This window comes from Pristiophorus japonicus, chromosome 3 (assembly GCF_044704955.1).
Source record: "Pristiophorus japonicus isolate sPriJap1 chromosome 3, sPriJap1.hap1, whole genome shotgun sequence".
In the NCBI taxonomy this organism is placed as follows: Eukaryota; Metazoa; Chordata; class Chondrichthyes; family Pristiophoridae; genus Pristiophorus; species Pristiophorus japonicus.
The window spans coordinates 13,649,664-13,672,130 of NC_091979.1; the positions used below are offsets into that span (position 1 = coordinate 13,649,664).

The following is a 22,467-nucleotide window of genomic DNA, read 5'->3' on the forward strand; positions in this document are numbered from 1 at the left end:
AGATTCTCCAGTCCTGGCAACATCCTCGCTAAATCTCCTCTGTACCCTCTCCAGTGCAATCACGTCCTTCTTGTAATGCGGTGACCAGAACTGCATGCAGTACTCCAGCTGTGGCCTAACCAGTGTTTTATATAGTTAGCAATTTTTTCCTTTCCATGTATACATACAATTCGGTTTTGAAAGTTACTATTGAATCTGCTCCCACCGTCGTTCCAGATCACAACAACTTGCTACGTAAAAAATAATTTTCCTCTGCCTCTTTAGTTCTTTTGCTAATTATCTTAAATCTGTATCGTCTGGTTACTGACCCTCCTGTCGGTGGAAACAGTTTCTCCTTATTTTCTGTTATCAAGACCCCCTCCTCACCTTGAACACCACTATTAAATCTCTCCTTAACCTTCTCTGCTCTAAGGAGAACAATCCCAGCTTCTCCAGTCTCTCCACATCATGAAGTCCCTCAGCCCTGGTATCATTCCAGTAAAACTTTGGAATTCTCTGCCTCAGAGAGCTGTGGAGGCTGGGTCATTGAATATATTTAAGGCGGAGATAGACAGATTTTTGAATGATAGGGGAGTGAAGGGTTATGGGGAGCGGGCAGGGCAGTGGAGCTGAGTCCATGATCAGATCAGCCATGATCTTATTGAATGGCAGAGCAGGCTCGAGGGACCAAATGGCCTACTCCTGCTCCTATTTCTTATGTTCCTATGTTCTGATATTCTAGTAAATCTCCTCTGTGCCCTCTCCAAGACCTTTGACATCCCTTGTGTAAGGTTACTAATCTTCAGAAAAATGCAGACTATGAACTAAAAATTGATTGATACAAGCTTTTGGAATTAAGCTGGACAATTAAGGACATTCTGTGGTCAGGAACCAAAACTGACTTCATGCATAATAACAAAGGAGTTGTTACGTGAGGTCCTGAACTTGATTGACCAGAGTGGGAAAAACAGCGACTGGAGACATCGAGTCTATAAAAAGACCGGACAAAAAAGGATCCCACGGAATGTAAATTTTTGGGCTAAAAGCATTCAACATAAGGAAATATCTTCTGCATTGTCGATTCCGCGTGCAAATTAGTAGTCATTCAACCTCATCACCAACCAGTTAATCAGATCGAATGCACAAATTTCGTCCCAGCGGGAAACTTATTCAAAACCTGGATATAAATATACGGACACAGACACAGAAGCAGGGTAAGCAACAGCAAGAAGAGGACACAGGAAGGAACAGCAGAAGCAGGAGGAAGAGGCAGAAGGACACAAAAGGAACAGGCGCTACAGAGAACGGACAGAAGGAGAACCAACCGGTCACGGAACCAATGAACACGAACCTACAATAGCTACAGCGAGAAAGGGTGATTGTATGTCTTCAGTCGATTTTTCTCAGCCGTCTAGTCCTGTAGTTTTTAGTCGGTTTTTTGTTGCGTAATAAAACGGACACTGGGCTAAGCCTAAATGTTGTGCCACATGTTGTCCTGTCCCACTATAAGTTCCGAATTATTGTATCATTTGGAAATGTTTAGAGGCATCTCAACCCATTGCCAGCTTTTTTCTGAAGAGGAAAGGCTAAGACATGACACGGGAAAACTGAAAGAAAAGGGAACCTAAAGTGGAGACATGAGTTGACAGCTAAATGCAGGATCATCCCAGTAACCAGCCCCTGTTTGGCTGCTGAAGTGGAAGTGGAGCTGCATGTAGTGTTAGCGGGAAGGGAGACACTCTTTGTCATTCTATGATAACATCCCTGCATTGCAGCATACCTGCAAGGAGTTGGAGCTAGGTTTGAGGCAGCTGCTGATCAGTAATGTGCCAGTCCTCTGGTGTATGTTAGCAGCATGTATCTTTACACGCCTCCCCTAAGTTCGGGGCCCAGAAGAGCCCAGGGGCAGCACGGGCCAGCCCATACTGCGATATGTGTGCGCACTAGGTCCGTGCAGCAGAGCAGGTCTCCAGTCGTCCTGGTTAATCCTTGCCACTGAACCAAGACCTAACTCTGTCAAGCCCCGTGTGGTGGCTGGTGTGCAACGGTCACCACATGTTAAAAATAATCCACGCACAGGCATCTTCCACCCTTCACGATGTAGTTCGGGACCTGGAATATTAGCTCCTTCATTGGAACACCTGTGAACTTATCCTTTTTTGGCGTGGAAGCAAGTCATCCTCGTTTCGAGGGACCGCCAATGATGATAAGTTCCGAGGTCTCGGAATCAGAGTAGAGTGAACAACAAACACCCTACACTGGTTTGATGTTTTACACTTACCGAGAACAACCGGTGTTGGAGATGTGGTCAGTAGTCTCCTTTGGCTAGATGATGTCACAAGGCTTGTCGCTGGCTTGGTCCAATCTCACGTTTGCATATGTCTTTAGGGCAATGCATGATGGTTATTGACGTCCATAACGCTCATTTTATTTGTTCAATTCCTGCAAAAACCAAAAGGTAATAAATTTAATTCAATTTTTGTAAAAACGTGCATTCTATAGATTTGCCCTCACTCAGTCACCCCAAGGCCAGGCAAGACATGCAGCCCAGAAAACAGGGAGTAACCACCACCAATATTGCTCGGAATTGGCGAGTGTAATGTATTTGCTTCATGCGTTCTTTGCTTAAAAATTTATAGCAACACATTGCTATTAAGAACTAGTTGGTTTATTAGCAAAGGTTTAACAATCACACGACACATTACCAGTTCATCCACCAGGCTCACAACCAACTGCCTCTTCGTGGATCACCCGAATCCAACTGGCTGGGGTTTTATTGAGTCTAGTGAACATCACGTGACTGGCTAAGCCACTCCCAACTCAACAGCTCTACAACTATTTTAAAGTAGAACCTTAAATCAAGTGTCCCCTTATTAAAGAGGCACTAGAACTGACAAATTAAACAAATTAAACTTTTTGAAACAAAGGTCAAATTAAAATTTGGTTGCCGGGGGTGATGATGCACTCCAGTCCCTCCGCCATCCACCTCTCGCGGAAGGCCGCGAATGTACCGGTGGACACCGGGTGCTCCATCTCCAGGGACACCCTGGCTCGAACGTAACCACGGAAGAGAGGCAGGCAGTCGGACCCCCTCAACTGCCCGCTGCCTGGACCGGTTAATGGCCCCTTGGCCATGCCCTCCAACCTGCCCGCTCCCCTCGCAACAGGGTGCCCAAAGATCAGGAGTGTGGGACTGAAGTGCAACCAGAATTTGAGGAGCAGCCCCTTCAGATATTGGAACAGGGGCTGCAACCTCACACATTCAACATATACATGGAACATGGACTCCTCTAGACCGCAGAAATTACAGGCGGCCTGGGAGCCCGTGAACCGACTAAGAAACATATTGCACGGGACTACTCCGTGCAACACCCTCCAGGCCAAGTCCCCAATAAATAAAAGGAGGACTCCCGTGTAGTGTGCACTCCATTGGGGATCCGCTGCCTCCTCCGGACAACAAGATGGTGCACCAAGGCATGTCTGGACAACAGACGAGGATGGCAAAGTGGAGAGTGTGCAGGAGCAGCCCGTACAGGAATCTGCTCCGCGCAGAACTGAAAGGCACGGAGGGGATTTCCAAGGGGGAGGCTCAAGTTGTGAGGCGCCGGCTCCCGAGGGAGGTTTCGGGGCTTGGCGCCGATGAGGAATTCCGTCCGGACTGGGGTCAGTTCGTCAACAGCTCTCGAATACATTGCAGCGAGCAGGAAATACGCGGTATCAGCTGCCAGCAATGACCCGACCTCTGCACGATTGTGAAGGGACACCAGGGGGATCATTTTGACTTTGTGCAGTGGTCTAAAATGGACAACAGCAAATCAGAATCACACAGCACTGAAGGAGGCCATTCGGCCCATCGTGCCTGTGTCGGCTCTGTGACAGAGCGATCCAATTAGTCCCACTCCCCTTCCCTTTCCCCAGAGTCCTGCAAATTTTTCCCTTCAAGTAGTTATCCAATTCCCATTTGAAAGTTACGATTGAATCTGCTCTCACTGTCCTTTCAGGCAGTGCGTTCCAGATCACAGCAACACGCTGCGTAAAAACATTTCTCCTCTTCACTCCCTCTGGTTCTTTTCCAAGTACCTTAACTCTGTGTCCTCTGGTTACCGACCCTCTGGTCACGGGAAACAGTTCCTCCTTATTTACTCTATCAAAACCCCTCGTGATTTTGAACACCTCTACAACCTCCTTTTGAACAACTCCTTAACCTCCTCTGCTCTAAGGAGGACAATCTTCTCTAGTTTCTCCACAAACTGAAGTTCCTTATCACTGGTACCATCCTATAGCTGTAAATCCCGGCCCTCCCAGGTCCGTACTGAGTGCGTACTGAGTGCGTACGGGGTGCGTATGGGGTGCGTTCGGAGTGCGTACTGAGTGCGTACTGAGTGCGTACTGAGTGCGTACTGAGTGCGTACGGGGTGCGTATGGGGTGCGTTCGGAGTGCGTTCGGAGTGCGTACTGAGTGCGTACTGAGTGCGTACTGAGTGCGTACGGGGTGCGTACGGGGTGCGTACTGAGTGCGTACTGAGTGTGTTCGGAGTGTGCACTCAGTGTGTACGGACCCGGGAAGGCATTGCGAAAGCCGGTTTTCAGCGCACAATACCGGCTTTTCCGATCTGTCAAGCTGGAGCTCAACACATCCTCCCATATCAGGAGCGAGGACATTTGCAAGGGCAAGATTGCGGGACTTACCCATATCCTGCCCAGCAAATGTCCTCAAAACTCTTGCGCCTGATAAAAGCAGGCACTTGGCCGACTGTTACAGGTGTAAGAGTTTTAAAACACACATAAACATTTAAAAATAAAATTATAAAAACACATTTTATTGTTTAAAAACCCTCCCCACTACAATAATTAAAAAATCTTTAAAAAAAATCAGAAAAATATATATATTTTTTATAATACATAAATAACTTTAATTTATATTAATAAAAATATGTGATGTATTTTTTTCTATCTTTTATTAGTGTTGGGGGGTTCTCAATCATAATAATGGGTTCTCCAACTTACGGAGTTCCCATTATTATGACTGAGAACATAGCTTACCTTGATTGGCTGCCCAGAGCCATGTGACTGCAGCTCCAGCCCTGCTCACGTCCTGACGTACACGCGCTGGGACGCGCAGTCAGTGGCCTCAGGACCGGGAACTCGCGTGGGCCCAGCAGGAACAGGTTGGTGCGCATTTTTTTGAAGTTTTTACCCGATCGCCTGCGGAAAGCAGCCAACCGGGATTTCTGGGCCAGAGTCTTATGCACTAAGGACAGAATGAAGGAGGTTGATGAAAGCACCAATGTCATCATCTTCATAGGCAGTCCCTCGAAATCGAGGACGACTTGCTTCCACTCTAAAAGTGAGTTGTCAGGTGACTGAACAGTCCAATACAGGAATTACAGTCTCTGTCACAGGTGGGACAGACAGTGGTTGGAGGAAAGGGTGGGTGGGGAGTCTGGTTTGCCGCACGCTCCTTCCGCTGCCTGCGCTTGATTTCTGCACGCTCTCGGTGACGGGACTCGAGGTGCTCAGCGCCCTCCGGGATGCTCTTCCTCCACTTAGGGCGGTCTTTGGCCAGGGACTCCCAGGTGTCGATGGGGATGTTGCACTTTATCAGGGAGGCTCCAAGGGTGTCCTTTAAATGCCAATGGTGACAGTAAGAGAGCATCAGTCGTGACATTTTAAACTGGTCTCTTTAAAAACTATTCAGATTGTGGGTTGGTGCTGTGTACGACCTCTGACTCCTCCTTGCGGTTCCATCCAACAGGGTAATTTCTCAAGACTGCAGTGATAGGTTACGAGCCTGGACTAATGATCCAGACACGAGCTCAAATCCCACCACGGCAGCTGGGGAATTTAAATTCAGTGAATTAAAAACATTTCTGCAATTAAAAAAAGCTCTTAGTAATGGTGAGCATGAAACCAAAAGATTACTGTAAAAACCCACCTGGTTCTTTAGGGAAGGAAATCTGCCGTCCTTACCCAGTCTGGGCCTATATGTGACTCAATGTGGTTGACTCATAACTGCCCAACTGAAAGGGCCCAGCGAGACACTCAGTTGTATAATCACATACAATTATAGAATGATCTTCACGGCGCGGCAACTGCAAGAGAAATGCAGGGAACAGCACCAACCCTTGACCTCACAAAGGCTTTTGATACCGTCAACCGCGAGGGACTGTGGAACGGCCTCCTCTGTTTCGACTGCCGCCAAAAGTTTGTCGCCATCCTCCGTCTGCTCCATGACGACATGCAGGCCGTGATCCTGACCAGCGGATCCACCACAGACGCAATCCACGGCCGGACCGGGGTCAAGCAGGGCAGCGTCATCGCACCAACCCTCTTCTCGATGTCATCATCATCACAGGCGGTCCCTCATATCGAGGATGACTTGCTTCCACGCCAAAAAAGGGACGAGTTCACAGGTGTTCCAATGAAGGACCCAATATTCCAGATCCCGAACTACATCCTGGAGGATGGGAGATGCCTGTGGGTGGATTTTTTTAACGTGGGGTGGCCGTTGCACACCAGCCACCACACGGGCTCGGCAGAGCGAGGTCTTGGCCCAGTGGCAAGGGTTGACCAGGACGACTGGAGACCAGCTCTGCTGCATGGACCTAGTGCGCGCTACACATATCGCACAGTGTGGGCTGGGCCCCGTGCTGCCCCCCGGGCCCTCGCCCTCTCAACCTGAGAACTCACTTCTAGAGTGGAAGCAAGTCTTCCTCGATTTCGAGGGACTGCCTGTGATGCTGCTAAGGCAGCTCACCATCACCTTCCCTCGGGTGATTGGGGATGGGCAATAAATGCTGGACTTGTCAGCGGTGCCCGCATCCTGCGAATTAATTTTAAAAAATGCCCCCCGCTGGTTCTCTTGCCAATGAAGTTGAACTGCAGTGAATCCAGTGACTACTGTTTTTCATTTCCATTGACTCCTGATGTGAGTGCCCTGTTATAGAACGGACATTAAATCCACAGGGATCATGGAGTGGACATTCACCGGCACAATGCCAGGGTTGGGATGCTATCATTATGAGGAGACAGTTGAGATACTGGTTTCTTGGAATAGAGAGAGGCGAAGAGGAGATTCAGTAGAGGTTTTTAAAATCATGGAAGGGTTTCGATAGAGTAGGCAGGGAAAGACTATTTCCTCCGGAGGGGGTGGGGGGAGTTGGTCACGAGTCGGGGTGGGGCAATCAATTTAAAATGATCATTGAGAGAGTGATCAGAGGAGGGGTGGGTGAAAGTGTCAGCTGTGGCTCAGTGGGCAGCACTCTCACCTTGGAGGCAGAAGGTTGTGGGTTCAAGTCCCACTCCAGGGACTTGAAAACAAAAAAAATCCAGGATGACACTTCAGTGCAGTGCCTCAGGGAGTGTGTCAACACCCTCTGGGTGAAAAAATGTCCCTCTAAACTTCCCACCAAATACTTTAAATCTATGCCCCCTGGTTGTCTACCCCTCTGCTAAGGGAAATAGGTCCTTTCTATCTAGGCCCCTCATAATTTTACACACCTCAATAAGGGCTCCCCTCAGCCTCCTCTGTCGCATGAGACGTTAAACCAAGGCTCCGTCTGCTCTCTCAGCTGGATGTAAAAGATCCCACGGCACTATTTCTAAGAAGAGCAGGGGGAGTTATCCCCGGTGTCCTGGGGCCAATATTTATCCTTCAGTCAACATCGCAAAAACAGACTATCTGGTCATTATCACATTGCTGCTTGTGGGAGCTTGCTGTGCGCAAATTGGCTGCTGCGTTTCCCACATTACAACAGTGACTACACTCCAAAAGTACTTCATTGGCTGTAAAGCGCTTTGAGACGTCCAGTGGTTGTGAATGGCGCTATATAAATCCAAGTCCGTCTTTCTTTTTATAAACACCTGGATCAGATTTCCTGTTAACGGGCGGTATACACCACAGGGTAACCGGGTAATACAAGAGAGGTACAGGTGAGGGCAGCCATCCTCGCTCAACCCAGACTGAACCTCCAATCTCGCCACATGGCATCTGACTATTGCTTGAGCCTCCACTCCCCCCGCTGTGAGTCCAGTGCGCGAGTGGATCACGCTCTGTGCAAAGTAGATGTCAGCCCCGAATTTATATTTGGCCTCGTTTGAACTTGGCTAAATAATAGCCAATACCTGTTTCATTGCGTTGCTTCATAGAACCATAGGATCGTGGAAATTTACAGCACAGAAGGAGGCCATTCGGCCCATCGTGTCCGCCCCGGCCAACAAGAGGCTATCCAGCCTAATCCCACTTTCCATAAGAACATAAGAACATAAGAATTAGGAACAGGAGTAGGCCATCTAGCCCCTCGAGCCTGCTCCGCCATTCAACAAGATCATGGCTGATCTGGCCGTGGACTCAGCTCCACTTACCCGCCCGCTCCCCATAACCCTTAATTCCCTTATTGGTTAAAAATCTATCTATCTGTGACTTGAACACATTCAATGAGCTAGCCTCAACTGCTTCCTTGGGCAGAGAATTCCACAGATTCACAACCCACTGGGAGAAGAAATTCCTTCTCAACTCGGTTTTAAATTGGCTCCCCCGTATTTTGAGGCTGTGCCCCCTAGTTCTAGTCTCCCCGACCAGTGGAAACAACCTCTCTGCCTCGATCTTTCATTATTTTAAATGTTTCTATAAGATCACCCCTCATCCTTCTGAATTCCAACGAGTAAAGACCCAGTCTACTCAATCTATCATCATAAGGTAACCCCCTCATCTCCGGAATCAGCCTAGTGAATCGTCTCTGTACCCCCTCCAAAGCCAGTATATCCTTCCTTAAGTAAGGTGACTAAAACTGCACGCAGTACTCCAGGTGCGGTCTCACCAATACCCTGTACAGTTGCAGCAGGACCTCCCTGCTTTTGTACTCCATCCCTCTCGCAATGAAGGCCAACATTCCATTCGCCTTCCTGATTACCTGCTGCACCAGCTTTAGTCCGTAGCCCTGTAGGTTACGGCACGTCAAGTGCACATCCAAATGCGGTGAGGGTTTCTGCCTCTACCCCCTTTCAGGCAGTGAGTTTCAGACCCCCACCACCCTCTGGGCGAAGAAATTTCCCCTCAAATCCCCACCAAACCTTAATAAAAACATAAGAAATAGGAGCAAGAGTAGGCCATACGGCCCCTCGGGCCTGCACCTGATCATGGACTCAGGTCCACTTCCCTGCCCCTTGACCCCCTTATCGTTTAAGAAACTGTCTGTTTCTGTCTTAAATTTATTCAATGTCCCAGCTTCCACAGCTCTCTGAGGCAGCAAATTCCACAGATTTACAACCCTCTGAGAGAAGAAATTCCTCCTCCTCTCAGTTTTACATGGATTTATTCTAAAATCATGCCCCCTAGTTCTACCAATTACTTCAAATCTATGCCTCCTGGTTATTGACCCCCCTCTGCTCAGGGACCCACTCTATCTAGGCTCCTCATAATTGTACACATCTCAATAATGTTATGTTCAGAATAACTCCACAAGACCGTTGCTGTAAGCTCAAACTGTTGTGACCTTAGTCTCTTTAATCAAACTCCAGAGTGCCAAAGCAGCATGGAAGCCAACCTTTTATTCTTGCTTGCACGGGGTGTGCAGGTGACCCCTGAGTCCCCAACAGTGGCAAGTCTTACACGGTTATAAAGTTTACCCACATAACAAATAAGGTCTCCCCTCAGCCTCCGATGTTCAGCACCAATCCTGCGCCCCCTGTGCAGAATGATCCCCGCGATGTCCCGCACTTCACTGGCTTCAGTTGGAAGCTCCACAGGCGTGAATGACATTAGCGCAGATGTGACCCTACTAATCTCATCACTGACAGACTAATCCCTCTGAGCGAGCAGCAGGGAGAATTAAATAATGAGCCGCAGCCAATGAGAAAAACACGGTAAAAAGGCCATGTGAAATCCAGAAAACTGCACCTCTCGCAACCTCGGCGCCCTACATTACCCCCAGCTCAGCATCCCACCCAAGAATTACCCCCCCCCCCCATCGCCAAGAGCGTCTATTTCCACCTCCGTAACATTGCCCATCTCCGCCCCTGACTCACCTTTCCCGCTGCTGAAGCCCCCATCCGTGCCTTTGTTACCTCGAGACTCAACTATTCCAGCGCGCTCCTGGCCGGCCTCCCGCGTTCCACCCTCTGTAAACCTAAGCTCATCCAAAACTCTGCAGCCTTTATCCTACTCATAAGAACATAAGAAATAGGAGCAGGAGTAGGCCATACGGCCCATCGAGCCTGCTCCGCCATTCAATACGATCATGGCTGATCCGATCATGGACCCAGCTCCACTTCCCTGCCCGCTTCCCATAACCCCTTATCGTTCAAGAAACTGTCTATCTCTGTCTTAAATATATTCAATGTCCCAGCTTCCACAGCTCTCTGAGGCAGTGAATTCCACAGATTTACAACCCTCAGAGAAGAAATTCCTCCTCATCTCAGTTTTAAATGGGCAGCCCCTTATTCTAAGATCGTGCCCTCTGGTTCTAGTCTCCCCCCATCAGTGGAAACATCCTCTCTGCATCCACCTTGTCAAACCCCCTCATAAGTTTATATGTTTTGATAAGATCACCTCTCATTCTTCTGAATTCCAATGAGTAGAAGCCCAACATCCTCAACCTTTCCTCATTAGTCAACCCCCTCATCCCCCGAATCAACCAAGTGAACCTTCTCTGAACTGTCTCCAGAACAAGTATATCCTTTCATAAATATGGAACCCAAAACTGCACGCAGTATTCCAGGTGTGGCCTCACCAATACCTTGTATATCTGTGGCAAGACTCGCACCAAGTCCCACTCGCCCATCACCTGCTGTGCTCGCTGACCTATATTGGCTTCCAGTCCGGCAATGTCTCGATTTTAAAATTATCACTGCGCTCGAATCCTTCCACTGCCTTGTCCCTCCCAATCACTGTAATCCCCTCCAGGCCCTATACCCCTCCCTATCTCTGTAACCCCCTCCAGCCTCTACACCCCTCCCTATCTCTGTAACCCCCTCCAGACCCTACACCCCTCCCTATCTCTGTAACCCCCTCCAGCCCCTACACCCTCCCTATCTCTGTAACCCCCTCCAGCCCTTACACCCTCCCTATCTCTGTAACCCCCTCCAGCCTCTACACCCCTCCCTATCTCTGTAACCCCCTCGAGCCCCGACACCCCTCCCTATCTCTGTAACCCCCTCCAGGCCCTACACCCCTCCCTATCTCTGTAACCTGCTCCAGCCCTTACACCCTTCCTATCTTTGTAAACCCCTCAAGCCCCAAACCCTCCCTATCTCTGTAACCCCCTCCAGCCCCTACAACCTTCCCTATCTCTGTAACCCCTTCCAGACCCTACACCCTCCCTATCTCTGTAACCTACTCCAGCCCCTACACCCCTCCCTATCTCTGTAATATCCTGCAGCCCTACACCCCTCCCTATCTCTGTATCCTCGAACACCTACATCCCTCCCTATCTCTGTATCCTCCAGCCCTACACCCCTCCCTATCTCTGTAACCCCCTCCAGCCCTACACCCCTCCCTATCTCTGTGACCTCCTCCAGCCCCTACATTCCTCCCTATCTGTGTAACCTCCTCCAGCCCCTACACCCCTACCTATCTCTGTAACCTCCTCCAGCCCTACACCCTCCCTATCTCTGTAACCTCCTCCAGCCCTACACCCTTCCCTATCTCTGTAACCTCCTCCAGCCCCTACACCCCTCCCTATCTCTGTAAACCCCTCCAGCCCTACGCCCCTCCCTATCTCTGTAATCTCCTCCAGACCCTACACGCCTCCCTATCTCTGTAACCTCCTCCAGCCCTACGCCCCTCCCTATCTCTGTAACCTCCTCCACCCTACAACCTTCCCTATCTCTGTAACCTCCCTCAGCCATACAAACCCTCAGATATCTCGACGCTCCTCCAAATCTGGCCACTTGCGCATCCCTGATTTCAGTCGCTCCGCCTTTGGTGACCGTGCCTTCTGCTACCTGGAACTCCCTCCCTAAACCTCTCCCCCTCTCTATCTCTCTATCTCCTCCTTTAAAACACTCTTTAAAACCTACCTCTGAGAGCAAGCTTTTGGTCACCTGTCCTAATATCTCCTTATATGGCTCAGAATCAATTTTTTTTTTGATAATCGCTGTGTGCAGAGCCTTGCGATATCTTACTACGTTAAGGGTGCTATATAGATGCAATTTGTTGTTGTTGAAGCAGTTTTGAAGAAAGCTACAGCAGGAGTTGGATACAAATAAAAAGGAAGATTCGAGGGATTGAATAGCCTCCTCCTGTTCCTGTGTAACAGGCTCGAGGGGCTGAATGGGCCTCCTCCTGTTCCTGTGTAACAGGCACGAGGGGCTGAATGGCCTCCTCCTGTTCTTGTGTAACAGGCTCGAGGGGCTTAATGGCCTCCTCCTGTTCTTGTGTAACAGGCTCGAGGGGCTGAATGGGCCTCCTCCTGTTCCCAGGAGGTTTGATGGGCTGAATGGTCTTTCCTCCCTCGGCATTTCCTACCCTTAGATTCTGCTAAGGGCAAAAACCAATCTGTGTGACAAAGGGTTAGACATGAAAGGTTAGCGTGTGTTCTCGATGTGACACCAGTCACGATCATTTATCTGAAATGAGTTCGCTGGGCTAACTCTTTCCATCTACTATTGATTCCCGGACTCTTCACATTGAATCTGTTGACTGGACTGCATTCTTTAGTTTTCCTGTTGTTGTTGCTATCCGAGCCAATATTTATCCCTCAATCAGCGTCACTAAAACAGATTATCTGGTCATTATCACATTGCTGTTTGTGGGAGCTTGCTGTGCACAAAATGGCTGCTTAATTTACCACATTAGATAGAAGAAAGAAGGACTTGGATTTTATATAAAAAGAAATTGCATTTATATAACACCTTTCACGAACACCGGACGTCTCAAAGCACTTTACATCCAATGAAGTAATTTTGTAGGCCTGTCAGCCCCTCGAGCCTGTTACACAGGAAGAGGAGGAGGCCATTCAGCCCCTCGAGCCTGTTACATAGGAACAGGAAGAGGCCATTCAGCCATTCGAGCCTTTTACACAAGAACAGGAAGAGGCCATTCAGCCCCTCGAGAGTGTTACACGCCCACAGGAGGAGGCCCATTTAGCCCCTCGAGTCTGTTACACAGGAACAGGGAGAGGCCATTCAGCCCCTTGAGCCTGTTACACAGGATCAGGAGGAGGCCATTCAGCCCTTCGAGCGGGCAGGGAAGTGTACCTGAGTCCATGATCGGATTAGCCAAGATCGTATAAAATGGTTAGAGCAGGCTCGAGGGGCCCTATGGCTTACTCCTGCTCCTATTTCTTATATTCTTATGTTCTTAACAGGAGGAGGCCATTCAGCCGCTTGAGCTTGTTGCGCCCTTCAATGAGATCATGGCTGATCCATCAGCTAACTCCATACACCTGTCTTTGTCCCAAATCCCTTAATACCTTTGGCTAACAAAAAATCAATCTCAGATTTAAAATTAACAATTGATCAAGCACTCACTGCCGTTTGCGGAAGAGAGTTCCAAATTTCTACCACCCTTTGTGTGACCATAAGAACATAAGAACATAAGAAATAGGAACAGGAGTAGGCCATTTGGCCCCTCGAGCCTGCTCCGCCATTCAATAGGATCATGGCTGATCCGATCATGGACTCAGCTCCACTTCCCTGCCCGCTCCCCATAACCCTTGACTCCATTGTTGCTCAAAAATGCAAGTTTTTCATTCTTTCAAAGGGTAGTGGAAATCTCCCTAAAAGCTGTGGATGTTCAGGGGCGATTGAAATGTTCAAGACGGAGGTCGACAGATTGTTGTTGGGTACAGGTATCGAGGGATATGAATCAAAGGCGAGTGTATGGAGTTAGGATACAGACCTACCATGATCTCACGGAATGGCAGGACAGGCTCGAGCGGCTGAATGGCTTCCTCTTGCTCCTATGTTCTCTGACCTTACTTTCTTAACTGCCTCCCAACGGTGGACCAATGGGTCCATTGACGCATCTGCCAAAATTCATGAATTCCCCTCCTGCTCCGTTATCTCAAGCATGATCAACCACACTCGACCAGTTCCATTGCGCGGGCCACCTTGTCCGCATGTCTGACACGAGACTCCCAAAGCAAGCGCTCTACTTGGAACTCCTACACGGCAAGCGAACCCCAGGTGGGCAGAGGAAACGTTTCAAGGACACCCTCAAAGACTCCTTGATAAAATGCAACATCCCCACCGACACCTGGGAGTCCCTGGCCAGAGATTGCCCTAAGTGGAGGAGGAACATCCGGGAGGGCGCTGAGCACCTCGAGTCTCGTCGCCAAGAGCGTGCAGAAAATAAGCGCAGGCAGCGGAAGGAGCGTGCGGCAAACCAGACTCCCCACCCACCCTTTCCTTCAACCACTGTCTGTCCCAGCTGTGACAGAGACTGTAATTCCTGTACTGGACAGTTCAGTCACCTGAGAACTCACTTTTAGAGTGGAAGTAAGTCTTCCTCGATTCCGAGGGACTGTCTGTGATGATGATGATGATGATGACCACAGACGGTGATAGGCAAAAGAACTAAAGGCAACATAGGAAGAAACATTTGTCCGCAGTGAGTGGTTAAGATCTGGAATGCACTGCCTGAAAGAGCGGGCGGGGTGGAGGATGGGGGGAGGGGGCGGGGATGGGGGGGGCAGGGGGAAGGCTCAATCTTATCTTTCAAAAGGAGAGTTAGATAAGTATCTGAAGGAAAAGAATTGCGGGGCCCTGGGGAAAGGGCAAGGGAGTGGGACTAGCTGAAGTGCTCTTGCAGAGAGCCGGCACGGGCTCGAGGGGCTGAATGGCCTCCTTCTGTGCTGTAACCATTCTATGATTCTATGAATGAGCAATTTGCTTTCTCATTTCTACTAACCAATCTCATGAATTTACACTTTTCTGTGTTGAACTCCATGTGTCACCTCTCTGCCCAGTGCCTAAGTCTGTCCCGCTCCCTTTGTTGTATCGCACACTGCTGAGCATCACGGCCTACCTGTAATGTATTTGCTTCATGGCTTCTTTGCTTAAGAATTCATAGCAACACATTGCTATTAAGAACTAGTTGGTTTATGAACAAAGGTTTAACAATTACACTACACATTACCCGTTCATCCACCAGGCTCAGAACTGCATACCTCATTGTGGATGACCTAGACCCAACTGGCTGGGGTTTTATTGAGTCTTGTGAACATCACGTGACTGGCTAAGCCACTCACAATGCAACAGCTCTACAAACATAGAAACATAGAAATTTACAGCGCAGAAGGAGGCCATCTCGGCCCATCGTGTCCACGCCGGCCGACAAAGAGCCACACAGCCCTCGGTCAGCAGCCCTCTGAAGCTTACATATAAACCTATGAACAATGAACAATGGCGGAAAGGTAAAGAGCACTTGGCCCAACCAGTCTGCGCCACACAACTGCGACACCCCTTAAACTGAAACATTCTAAACTCCACCCCAGCCGGAGCCATGTGATTGTAAGGGTACACCTAGTTTCTTGGAACAAGGCACAGGAAGAGACCACAAACAAACTGTTTTAAAGTAAAAACTTTTGGACCACCTGGGAGGGGAAAAGGCACCAGCCTGAGGCAAGTGGTGACTCAGCACCCATTAAGAACAATCTTTTTGATCAAGGACTAAATTTGGTTATGCATACAGACAAAGAGATTGATACTATCTATCAGAGGAGCCCCAGAATTGATTGGCCGCAGGGGGTAAAACAGTTCACCCCAGAGACTACATGTCTGCAAGAAACCAGGACTACAAACGACCCTACAAAATGCACATTTTTGGATAACAGGGCATTAAGGATAAGGAGTTATCTTTTGCACTGTCGACTCCGTGTGCAAATTAGTAGCCATTCAAACTCATCACCACAGTCAGTTAAACAAATCACCACCTCGAATCAGCCGCATTAATTGGACCCCGGCCCAACGGGAAACTTATTCGTACTATGGATATAAATATGCGAACACAGAAATACAAGACGACAAAGAAGGACAAACAGAGAGACAAAAGGACAGGAACGGCAACAGGCACTGTAGAGAACCAATCGGTCACAGAACCAATGACCACGAACCTACAATAGCTACAGCCAGGAAGGGCGATTGTACGTTTTCAGTCGATTTCTCTCAGAAGTCTAGTCCTGTAGTTTTTAGTCGTTTTTTTGTTGCGTAATAAAACGGACACTGGGTTAAGCCTAAATGTTGTGCCATGTGTTGTCCTTCCCCCACTATATGTTCCAAGGTTGAAGGATCTGAGTAGAGTGAAAAATAAACACCCTACAGATCTCCTGGGAGAGGCAAAAACCAGATAAAAACCCAGGCCAATTGGGGAAAAAAATTTGGGAAAATTCCTCTCTGACCCATCCAGGCGACCGAAACTAGTCCAGATCATCACCCTGGCCGTATTCGATTCCCTGCAGTACTTACCATCGTATCTGTATACTCACGGGTACATACATTACCGCACCCAACCTGATTTGATACCCAATGACGGGGCCTACTTGTACAAACGATCACTATAAAGAAAGAAAGACTTGCATTTCTATAGTGCCTTTCATGACCACCGGATGTCTCAAAGCGTTTTACAGCCAATGAGGGACTTTTGGAGTGTAGTCACTGTTGTAATGTGGGAAATGCAGCAGAAGCTCCACCAGCCCCTTCTCAGGGAAACTAAGGCTGGTCAATAAAGATCGGCCTTGCTAGTGTCACCCACATCCTGTGAAAACTAAAAAAAAAACAGCAGCAGGTGGATTTTGGATGGGTGGGTTAAGGTGTGAGTTAGAAGCTCAGCCGCTGTGCCAGAAATATGGCCTGGGTTATTTAGTTTCCCAGCTTTCAGACACATTGGCCAACTTTCTCTACTTGTCCCTCCTAAACTCCAAACACCTTGCTGCGTGGAGATTGGCTGCCACGTTTGAACAGTGACCACACTCCAAACTCCATGGCCTCGCTCCTCCCTATCTCTGTAATCCCCTCCAGTCCCACAACCCCCCCCTAAGATATCTACGCTCTTCTAATTCTGCCCTCCTGAGCATCTCTGATTATAATCGCTCAACCACTGGTGGCCGTGCCTTCTGTTGCCTGGGCCCCAAGCTCTGTAACTCTCCCCGCTAAACCTCTCCGCCTCTCGACCTCTCTTTCCTCCTTCAAGACGCTCCTTAACACATACCTCATTGACCAAGCTTTTGGTCACCTGCGCTAATTTCTCCTTATGTGGCTCGATGTCAAATTTATTTTTTATAACGCTCCTGTGAAGCGTCTTGGGATGTTTTGTAATGTTAAAGGTGTTATGTAAGTGTTAGTTGTTGTATTTTATTGGTTCTAATGGGATTTGGGACATCCTGAGGTCAAGAAAGGCGCCATAAAAATGCAAGTTTGTTCTTTCTTCCCTCCTCTGTTATAGAGGCCATCCAAGTTACAGCACAAACATAAGAACATAAGAAATAGGAGCAGGAGTCGGCCATTTGGTCCCTCGAGCCTGCTCCGCCATTCAATAAGATCATGGCTGATCCGATCATGGACTCAGCTCCACTTCCCCGCCCGCTCCCCGTAACCCTTTACTCCCTTATCACTCAATAATCTGTCTATCTCCGCCTTAAATATATTCAATGACCCAGCCTCTATAGCTCTCTGGGACAGAGAATTCCACAGATTTACAACCCTCTGAGAGAAGAAATTTCTCCTTGTCTCAATTTTAAATGGCCGGCCCCTTATTCTAAGACTATGTCCCCTAGTTTTAGTTTCCACTATGAGTGGAAATATCCTCTCTGCATCCACCTTATCGAGCACCCTCATTATCTTATATGTTGCAATAAGATCACTTCTCATTCTTCTGAACTCCAATGAGTAGAGGTCCAACCTACTCAACCTATCCTCATAAGTCAACCCCCACATCTCCGGAATAAACCTAGTGAACCTTCTCTGAACAGCCTCCAATGCAAATATATCCTTCCTTAAATACGGAGACCAAAACTACACGCAGTACTCCAGGTGTGGCCTCATCAATATCCTCTACAGTTGTAGCAGGACATCTCTGCTTTTATACTCCATCCCCCTTGCAATAAAGACCAATATTCCATTTGCCTTCCTGATCACTTGCTGTACCTGCATACTAACTTTTTGAGTTTCATGCACAAGGACCCCCAGCTCCCTCTGTATTGCAGCGCTTTGCAATTTTTCTCCATTTAAATTATAATTTGCTTTTCTATTATTTCTGCCAAAGTGGATAACCTCACATTTTCCCACATTATACTCCATCTGCCAAATGTTTGCCCACTTACTTGGCCTGTCTATATCCCTTTGCAGATTTTTTTGTCCTTCACATAATTTACTTTCTAACACAACACTCAGACAATGAGGAGCCAACCAAGGGGAGATGTAGGCTCGAACTCAATGTGCCTTGTACAGTGCCGACAGATTAAGTCAACTAGGTCCATATCCCTAGAGTTTAGAAGAATGAGAGATGATCTCGTTGAAACATACAAAATTCTTACAGGGCTTGACAGGGTAGATGCAGGGAGGATGTTTCCTGTGGCTGTAGAGTCTGCAACCAGGGGTCACAGTCTCAGAACAAGAGGCCGCCCATTTAAAACTGAGATGAAGAGAAATTTCTTCACTCAGAGGGTGGTGAATCTTTGGAATTCTCTGCCCCAGAGGGCTGTGAGGGCTCAGTCCTTGAGTATATTCAAGACAGAGATCGATAGATTTTGGGATATTAAGGGAATCAAGGGATATGGGGATAGTGCAGAAAAGTGGAGCTGAGGTCGAAGATCAGACATGATCTCATTGAATGGCGGAGCAGGTTCGAGGGGCCGAATGGCCGACTCCTGCTCCTATTTCTTATGTTCATTATAATTCATGTACAGGATGCGGGGGTTGCTAGCAAGGCCTGCATTTATTGCCTAGCCCCAATTGCACTTAAGAAGGTGGTGGTGAGCCACCCCTCGGGCCACTGCAGTCCAGGTGGTGACTGGTTTGATACCATGGAGCAGCTCGCTGGGTAATATCACAGGTCGGGTCAGAGTCAACCACATTGCTGTGGGTCTGGAGTCACGTATAGGCCAGACCGGGTAAGGGCGTCAGATTTCCTTCCCTAAAAGGACATTACTGAGCCAGTTGGGTTTTGAATTTAGTTAATTAAATAAATCTGGAATTTAAAAAAAGCTAGTATCAGTAAAAGTGACAGTGAAATGATTGGATTATCATTAGGAAGAAAGAAATGTTGTGGGTTCAAGTCCCACTCCAGGGAATTGAGCACATAAATCCAGGTTGACACTCCCAGTGTAGTGCTGAGGGAGCACTGCACTGTCGGAGGTGCCGTCTTTCGGATGAGACGTTAAACCGAGGCCCCGTCTGTTCTCTTGGGTGGACATAAAAGATCCCATGCACCATTTTGAAGAGCAGCGGAGTTATCCCCGATGTCCTGGCCAAATATTTATTCCTCAATATCTGCATCCCAGAGTACTTAAGGAAGTGGCCCGAGAAATAGTGGATGCATTGGTGATCATTTTCCAACAGTCTATCGACTCTGGATCAGTTCCTATGGACTGGAGGGTAGCTAATGTAGCAGCACTTTTTAAACAAGGGAGGGAGAGAGAAAGCGGGTAATTATAGACCGGTTAGCCTGACATCAGTAGTGGGGAAAATGTTGGAATCAATTATTAAGGATGAAATAGCAGCACATTTGGAAAGCAGTGACAGTATCAGTCCAAGTCAGCATTGATTTATGAAGGGGAAATCATGCTTGACAAATCTTCTGGAATTTTTTTGAGGATGTAACTAGTAGAGTGGACAAGGGAGAACCAGTGGATGTGGTGTATTTGGACTTTCAAAAGGCTTTTGACAAGGTCCCGCACAAGAGATTGGTGTGCAAAATCAAAGCACATGGTATTGGGGGTAATGTACTGACCGTCGATAGAGAACTGGTTGGCAGACAGGAAGCAGAGAATCAGGATAAATGGGTCTATTTCAGAATGGCAGGCAGTGACTAGTGGAGTGTCACAGGGCTCAGTGCTGGGACCCCAGCTCTTTACAATATACATCAATGATTTAGATGAAGGAATTGAGTGTAATACCTCTAAGTTTGCAGATGACACTAAACTGGGTGGCGGTGTGAGCTGTGAGGGGGACGCTAAGAGGCTGCAGGGTGACTTGTTAGGTGAGTGAGGTTAGGTGAGTGGGCAAATGCATGGCAGATGCAGTATAATATGGATAAATGTGAGATTATCCACTTTGGGGGCAAAAGCGCCAAGACAGAATATTATCTGAATAGTGTCAGATTAGGAAAAGGGGAGGTGCAACGAGACCTGGGTGTCATGGTTCATCAGTCATTGAAAGTTGGCATACAGGTACAGCAAGCGATCAAGAAGGCAAATGGTATGTTGGCCTTCACAGCTAGGGGATTTGAGTATTGGAGCAGGGAGGTCTTACTGCAGTTGTACAGGGCCTTGGTGAGGCCTCACCTGGAATACTGTGTTCAGTTTTGGTCTCCTAATCTGAGGAAGGACGTTCTTGCTATTGAGGGAGTGCAGCAAAGGTTCACCAGACTGATTCCCAGGATGACTGGACTGAAATATGAAGAAAGACTGGATCAACTGGGCCTTTATACATTCGAGTTTAGAAGGATGAGAGGGGATCTCAGAAACATATAAGATTCTGACAGGACGAGACAGGTTAGATGCGGGTAGAATGGTCCCGATGTTGGGGAAGTCCAGAGCCAGGGGACACAGTCTTAGGATAAGGGGTAGGCCATTTAGGACTGAGAGGAGGAGAAACTTCTTCACTCAGAGAGTTGTTAACCTGTGGAATTCCCTACCGCAGAGAGTTGTTGATGCCAGTTCATTGGATATATTCAAGAGGGAGTTAGATATGGCCCTTAAAGCTAAGGGGATCAAGGGGTATGGAGCGAAAGCAGGAAAGGGGTACTGAGGGAATGATCAGCCATGATCTTATTGAATGGTGGTGCAGGCTCAAAGGGCCGAATAGCCTACTCCTTGCACCTATTTGCAATGTTTCTATGTTTCTCAATCAATATAACAAAAACAGATTACCTGGTCATTATCACATTGCTCTTTGTGGGAGCTTGCTGTACACAAATTGGCTGCCGCGTTTCCCACATTACAACAGTGACTGCACTCCAAGAGTACTTCATTGGCTGTAAAGCGCTTTGAGATGTCCGGTGGTCATGAAAGGTGTAAGGGGGAGATGGGAAGGCTTCCTCTCCCCCGAGCGGGCCCACTGATATAGAGGGTCGACGCTCGCCCCAGCCTATGTAGCAATTCTCGAAGTTAGCAGACAGAGACGGATGGCAAAGTATAACCATCTTTATTACGAACGTCCGGGAACACCTCTTATCACAGCCGCCTGTGAGTGGAGATACTCCCCGAACAGCACAATCATACAACTTTTATACATTTCAAAACCCCTCTGTTCCCGGACAAGACCTCCCTAGATTTCGAATTGAACTACCTTATCAGTGCTACTTCTCTAATTGGACTACCTTATTAGTGCTACTTTGGATTGACAGGCCAAGACCCTCGTGACCGCTTTAGGCCGTGACTAGAATGACTTCATTAGGTCGGAATTTATTATACATTTCCTTGGTGCCTGTGAGTCGCCTCGAGCCTCTTCGCAAGGTCTTATCAATGTCTGTTTAGGTTCTCACATCGTATCCTGTCGGAATATTATTGAATTGATAACTTCTGGAGCCTTGGTACAAGGCCGAAGAGAGGCCTTTTACCTCCTTATGGGCCATTGCAGGAACAAGCACTTTAACCCTTGTCCCGCTGGTACCCCTAATGCCAAATTTCTCTTACAATTGGCGCCATATAAATGTAAGTATTTCTTTCTTTCTAATGATAATCCAGTCATTTCATTGTCACTTTTACGAACACAGGTTGAACCTCCTTTATCCGGAACCTCGGGACCTGGCATGTTCTGGAAAAGGGATTTTTTTCAGACGAGGGGTGGTCACGTTAAATTGGATGGTACAGGTGCTGAGCAAGGGGATATCGGGGCTGCTGGCTTGGGGCTGGGAGTGCGGCAGAGAGATTATGGGGGGGCGGGGCGGCGGTAGATCGCGGGGTCAGGCCAGCGATTGCGAGAGTCGGCAGTGAGGAAGGACCTCAATTTGTTCATGTCGGAGTTCTGCGTATGCGCCACCCGGTGGCCGGGGATGGTTCTGGACGAGGGGTGGTTCTGGATAAGGGAGTTCTGGATAAGGGAGGTTCAACCTGTATTGGGTCCTTCATTGAAACACCTGTGACCTCATCCCTTTTTGGCGTAGAAGCAAGTCATCCTCGATATAAGGGACCGCCTGTGATGATGATGATGGTGAGTCAGAAAGAAAGAAGGACTTGCATTTATATAGCGTCTCTCCCAGCCTCAGACCATGTAAAAGCGCTTTACAGCCAATTAAGTTCTTTTTTTGTGTAATGTAGGCTGACAAGGCAAGGGAATACACAATAAATGGTAGGACACTGAGAGGTGTAGAGGAACAAAGGGATCTTG

At 48.1% G+C, this 22,467-nt stretch overlaps 1 protein-coding gene across 11 annotated transcripts in view; it reads right to left on the minus strand.

Moving 5' to 3' along the window:
- Positions 1–22,467, minus strand: part of tmem198ab (transmembrane protein 198ab) — a 235,954-nt gene that overhangs the window by 197,442 nt on the left and 16,045 nt on the right. For all 11 annotated transcript variants that reach the window (XM_070875186.1, XM_070875191.1, XM_070875184.1 and 8 more), the window contains exon 2: positions 2,261–2,421. The gene's annotated coding sequence lies outside the window, so the exon portion shown is untranslated. The remainder of the gene's footprint in view (positions 1–2,260; positions 2,422–22,467) is intronic.